At 34.0% G+C, this 6682-nt stretch overlaps 1 non-coding gene across 1 annotated transcript; it reads right to left on the bottom strand.

Moving 5' to 3' along the window:
* Nucleotides 1-885: 885 nt before the first annotated feature.
* LOC128594993 (U6 spliceosomal RNA) lies at nt 886-992 on the bottom strand. Its single transcript, XR_008382689.1, has one exon. It is a non-coding gene; the product is annotated as a U6 spliceosomal RNA (small nuclear RNA).
* Nucleotides 993-6682: the final 5690 nt, after the last annotated feature.

The following is a 6682-nucleotide window of genomic DNA, read 5'->3' as shown; positions in this document are numbered from 1 at the left end:
TTCCAGGGCTCCTTGTCTAGGGGTATATACAGGTGCATGGGTTCCTTGTATATGAGGCCAGGAAATGAACGGATACAGCTCTTTCCGCTGGGGCAAGGTGAAGGAATGCATTCATGAACCTGTCTGTACACAGTCCATTCAGGGAATTGAGGTCCAAGAAACTTACACGAAATTGACCTAGACAGAGGAAAAGGGGGCTCCCCGTTCAGGCATAAGTGCAAAGGGAAGGAGCACCAAGGCGCAGTTGTCTCCCCAGCAGTTGTCTGGATCCTCTAGCTACTAGAGCCTCCTGTGGAGGTGGGAGGGTGGGAGGCCTCCCGGGAGGCCTCCCCTTGCCTACCCTCCAGCTGGCTGGTTCCTCTGCCCAGGGCACCAACACCCCCAAGGCAGAGGCGGTGGGTTTTCCAGAGCTGAGCTGGCTGGGGCGCCACCTGTCCTGTATCAAAGCTATGATCCATTTCCACTTCACTTCCTGACAAGATGAGTAAAACTCTAAACATATCTTTTGCTCTCCTTTTCTATTTTAAGAATTCAGTAGATAGGCTATATTTTTCTGAAGTGCCTGTTAGAATCTGCCATTGCAACCATAAAGGCTGGATCACTTTGGAGAGCAGAGGAAAGACATTTAAATACAAAGTCAATTCTTTTTCCAGATTATTCCAGTGGTCTGTTTTTCTTGAGTAATTTTTGGTTGTGTTGTTTTTCTGGAATTATCAATTTCATCTCAGTTGTCTATTTAGTTTGAGCTTTTAGTCACCATTTAATTCCCTTCTGTTCCATTCAGATTTTGTGCCTTCACTCTTTTTCGTTGTTTTTTTATTGGAACAATTTAATCAATTCTTCCTGATTTTAGTAGCATCCGTTTTTTTTTTTTTTTTTTATTTTAAAAATATGGAATGCTTCATGAATTTGCGTGTCATCCTTGCGCAGGGGCCATGCTAATCTTCTCTGTATGGTTCCAATTTTAGTATATGTGCTGCCGAAGCGAGCACAGCATCCAGTTTTTTATTATTAAGTATAATATGTATTAGCTGTAGGTCGCTTTATTTTCAGTATCAACGTGAAGTTTCTCTTTAATTCCTTCTGTGGTCGAAAGTTGTTTTTTTTTTTTTTTTTTTTTATTTGTTGAGACAGAGTCTCACTGTACCACCCTCGGTAGAGTGCTGTGGCGTCACACAGCTCACAGCAACCTCCAGCTCTTGGGCTTACGTGATTCTCTTGCCTCAGCCTCCCAAGCAGCTGGGACTACAGGCGCCTGCCACAACGCCCAGCTATTTTTTTGTTGCAGTTTTGGCCGGGGCTGGGTTTGAACCCGCCACCCTCGGCATATGGGGCTGGCGCCCTACTCACTGATCCACAGGTACCGCCTGAAAGTTTTTTTTTTTTTTTTTATGAATGTGTGTTAGGTTTTGCAAAATGATTCTGATGTGTTTATTGAGATGACATTGTGTATGTGCTTTTAAAAATCAATTTGATACACTACATAAAGTGATTTTTAGATGATTCGTCTATCTTGCTTTGGTGGATAAAGGCCACTGAGCAATTTCTTGGAATAATATTTGAAAAATAAAGATCTTTATTTTTCACCAGGTAAGATATCAAGGTTTGGGTTTGTTGGAAGATCTGTAATTACCCTCTGCCTTCTCCCCTTGTCACGCATGCCCTTACCTCGTGCTCTTATTATCCTCATCATTGTGGGTTCTGGTTTTGCTGTTGTTGGTTGAGAGCTTCATTACTGCGTGGCCTATGAGATTATCTATGCTTATTTTGTATATTATTTTGTATATATGCTCCCCTCCAAACATCACCTATTTATCTGGTTTCTTTTATTGGAGAACAGTATGGGGAACCACGATCTGGACTCCAGTTGTGCTCCTTGTTACTGAAGTATAGTTCATTCTAGTTCCAGTTCATCCCTACTGACAAAAGATGTATATATGTATATATTAATTATGCACATATATATTATGTATATTACATAGTTTACATATTACATATATTATAAAATAAAATATGTTATATATTATATATATAAAAAATAGACATCTATTTTAAAACCCTGTATATGTATGTGAGTGTATGTGTATGTATCTAAGTATGCGTGTATGTATGTCTGAATACACATCTACACACACTAAGTCATGTATCTGCACATATCCATAAATATTTCTGGATACAGCTATATCTGTAATAAGTCAGAGTTCTTTTCAAAGAAGAGAAATATGGCAACATTTAAATTTAGGTTCATAGATTTTTACTTGTGAGACAAAGAGAATAAAGTGGGGAAGCATCAAAGTCAGAAAGACAACACACAAAGATTGTATTGCAGATGGTAAGAATTGTCTCTATCCAAAATACACTAAGATCAAAAGCCGGGTGGATGTAGATAGTGAAACACTGTAACAAAGAAAGGGATTCTTAATTTTTTTCCTTTGAATAACTGGTTTGATAAGAAAATTTAGAGTATGAGAAACAGAAATTATAAAATGAAAGTATTGTTTGGGGGGGAAGGAAAAGCGGAGAGAGGAATGGAGGGAGGGGGGCGGGGACTTGGTGCATGCCACACCTTCTGGGGGCAGGACGTGATTGCAAGAGGGACTTTGCCTACCAAATGCAATCAGTGTAACCTGGCTTATTGTACCCTCAATGAATCCCCAACAATAAAAAAAAAAAGGAATTCCCACCAAAAAAACAAAAAGGACTGGAAAATTTGCCTGTCAGGTGACTATATCCAGAAAAGTGTGGATATATTCAGGACTTTTAGTGGAGCTGGAGATGTGATGTTTAAATGCAGGCTACAATGAGAACTGATCATATCAAGGTAGTTGTCATTTTTGATAACAATCTTTTGGTCAAGTTTTTGAGAAGAGAAACAGAATTCAGAGGTCACTTAGTCCTTGAAATGCAGATAACTGCATTTATTATCATTTGTTCTCAATTTATGTATTCAACTTAAAGCACATGAGTTCTGCCTTTCATGGGGTCACCTTCAATTTCAGCCACAGGTGCATTCAGTTCAGTCTCTGTCCCACATGGTAGCTTAATGCGTAAAGTATTGCTCTTTTGGAATTTACTTCTTAATCTATCATTTCTCAGTTAAAACAACTTGACTGAACACATTTTGGGAGTACAGGAGAGGAAAGTGTATTTCAGCTGTGGAATTAACTGAATAATAAATCATCATGTCTGCTTTAAAATGAATATTTTAAAATAATTATTAAATTAATTCTTTGGATGTGCCCCTTTGATGGATTTAATTAAATATATGTAAAGAATTCTAGACACTCACATGTGGTCAAATAAAATTCAATGTGTTTGAAGCAGACTCTCTTCACCTTATTGAGCTGTAAATTCATTCTTGGGCTTTTGGGGATCATTTTCATCTTTTCAGAAGTAACCTCTCTTCATGACATCTCTAAGTGCTTTTTCAGATGTTTCCAAAAGGTGACAAATGATTGCAATGATAACATAAATTCTCACTTGTTTTCTTGCTTTCACTATGTTGGATCAATGGTAGTTGAAATAAAGCAAACTGAAAAGGTCTCCAAGACTTTTTGTTTTCTGTGTGGTAGACAGTAGTGAGTGCCTGGGTCATCCCGACACCGAGAGTGAGTTTTCAAGAACAAGGTAAGTTAGAAGGAGAAGGAAAAAGGGAAGGGATGCGTACATATTTCCTTAAAAAAAAAAAAAAAAAGTGAAAAGGCAAATGTTAGTAGAGGTCACAAGAAAATAAAAGTTTTATTAAAGAATTTTAGAGAACTGTGAGAGAAACACTCAGCAATCTCATTCCAGAAAGAGATTGAATTTGTCAATCTGACAACTTCCTAATCACCCCCCATCCGCCCTGTAGCTAGTTCTTTATAAGCAGTATAACACCATGGGCCACAGTCCAGACTCAGGGTCAAAACTCTGGAATTTCAACCCTATTTCCAATATTTATTATCTGGTTATTGTTGGCAAGTTACTTAGTTTTATAAACATGTGGTTATAATAGTACTTACCTCATAGGTGTTGTTTTGACACATAACATGCCAATAAAGGTCAAACGCTGAAAGCAGAACCTTCTGATGAACTTGCCATGTATCATAAATCCAGCTCTCTATCTGGGCTATACAAAAATCTATTATGAAGTCAAGTAATTGTAAATATGTCATCAATCAATCATTTCTTCTTCTTCATGCTTTTTTGTAAATGTTGAACCCCTATCAGTCATCAGTGGTAACTAATATTAGTTCTACTTGACCTACTCCACATAGTTCAGATGTTTCATTTTAACTAAAAAAATAAAATAGAGCCAATAATCGATAATCTCAAAAATGTAGCTAGCAAATATACTATAAATATTTTAATGTAGTAATTTTAAACTGATAAGGGGTGGCAGTTATTTTACTGAAGCATATAATATCTGCTAAAGATTAATTTCCTGATTTTTCTGCAAAATGACATATATTATATTATTTTATTGCTTTCACAAATAACATAAATCAAAAGATATGTTTCATTGTCATAATAACACATACCTTATATTTCTAAAGTACATCATGCATAATTTTAATTGTATAGAATTCTAAAAACAGCTATAATATAAATGAATTGTTTTGGAAATACTAGTTTGTATATTCATTATAAGAGTTTGCCATTATAGTAGACTTTCCTTAATTAAAATGCATGTTTATATTAGACATTTATAGAAATTACATGTTTACACAGTATATTTGAGTGAAGGATATTTCTTGGGTGAATATACATGTAAACTAGGAGAACAAAGAGACTATAGAACGATTAATTTATGTTCATTAATGTCTTTTATTTAAATATTGATTTTATAGAACAGTTAAATACACTATATACCATACTGTTGTTATGAAAGGAAATCTCCATGTTAGGCCATGAAAAAGAGAAAATGCTTCAAACATTTTACCAGATTTAGGAAATAGAATTTTTTAAGTCCTACTACTAGAATTTAACTTTTATTTATGGGAATAAGATTTATTCTGATAAAATGATTTCTGTATTGCAAAACTTAGACAAGTTATTTTTTTATCAAATAGATGATTTCAAAGGGAAAGTCCTAAACATATAAACCTGTATGTTTATTGAATATTAAAGCTTAAAATATAAGGTTGTCACTAATAAATTAGATGCCATACAGATAAAAATGCTTTTATACCTTGGTATCTGTTGAAAACATGTTCAGTTTTTTGCTTTATTAAGAGACATATTTTTGAAGATAGAATAATTTTTCCTCAAGTACAAAATGTATCACCATCTACAGAGAGCAAGTGAACGCTTTCAAATTGTGCCTGTTGTTCTCCTAAAATTCTTCAGGTCATTGAAATGATTTTTATTATGTGAATTCTTACATAAAAGACTATCAAGGCCCTAAGAGCAACACCTATTACACACTAATTGTTTTCGCCTTTACTGAATATGGAGCTTTTATAAACAAATAATGTAAGGTGTGGAAGTATTTCACTAGTATAGTGTTTCATTCTACTATAATGGCAAACGCTTACAATTTCATTATACTAATATTTCATTAGTATAATGATGTACCTTTGCATTTTAAAGGTACATCATCCATACTCATAATTACATAGAATTCTAAAAACAGCTTTAAGAGAAATAAATTGTTTTGCAACCATTGATTAGTATAGTTATTCTTAGAGTTTTGTCATTATAGTAGTTTTTCCTTGGTTTTAGGGTAGATTTATATGAAATGTTTATATAAATTACGTATTTATAAGGTGGATTTCTATGGAGACTATTTCTTGAGTGACTGTAAACCATGAGAACAAAGAAACTATGGAATAATTGACTTATGTTACCTAATGTCCTTTATTTAAACATTATTTTATATAATAGTTAAAAATCTCAATATACACTATACTATTATTGTTAAAGGAAGGCCACATATTTGGCCATCAAAAAGAGCAAATACTTCAAAAATTCCATTTGGATTTAGGAAAAATATGGATTTTTTTTTTTTGTAGTGTGTTCATGCTTACTTATGTACATAGTACGTTTATTTTTTAAATGAATCTTAAATAATTTAAACATGTAGATTATCCTTATCTGAAATGTTTGAAACTAGAAGTATTTAAAATTTGGATTTTTTTTGGTGTGGATTTGGGAATGTTTGCATTTACATAATGAGATATCTTGGGGACAGAACTCAAATCTAGATATGAATTTTTTATGTTTTACATATATCATATAAACATAGCCTACATGGGCAAGTTTATATAGTATCTTAAATAATTTTGTGCGTGCAACACAGATTTGACTGAAGTTGGACTCTGATTCCTCACATGAAATTAGAGGTGGAATTTTTCACTTGTGGCATCATGTGAGCGTTCAGAGTTTTTCAGACTTTGGCACATTTTGGGTTCAGATTTTTGTGATAACGATGCTCAACCTATATTTGTGTTAGGAAATAAATTACAGTATTTTAGGGGCAAGGAGTTGCCTCTGCGAGGTGATGATTAAAATACGTTCTTGATGAAAATTTTATTCCCATTTATTTTCAGGGTACATTATAAAGCTTACTTCATCTGAAAAATCTCTAGAACTCTTGATGTCTAATTTCAGAGTGCTACAAAAGGCAGAGGATTCTTCTTAGGTATGCTTATTTAAAAGAAAATTTTTCTTTTAGATAAAATTAAGATGTTAGCAAAGCATA

This window comes from Nycticebus coucang, chromosome 9 (assembly GCF_027406575.1).
Source record: "Nycticebus coucang isolate mNycCou1 chromosome 9, mNycCou1.pri, whole genome shotgun sequence".
NCBI lineage: Eukaryota > Metazoa > Chordata > Mammalia > Primates > Lorisidae > Nycticebus > Nycticebus coucang.
This window is presented reverse-complemented; position numbering and strand designations above follow the sequence as displayed.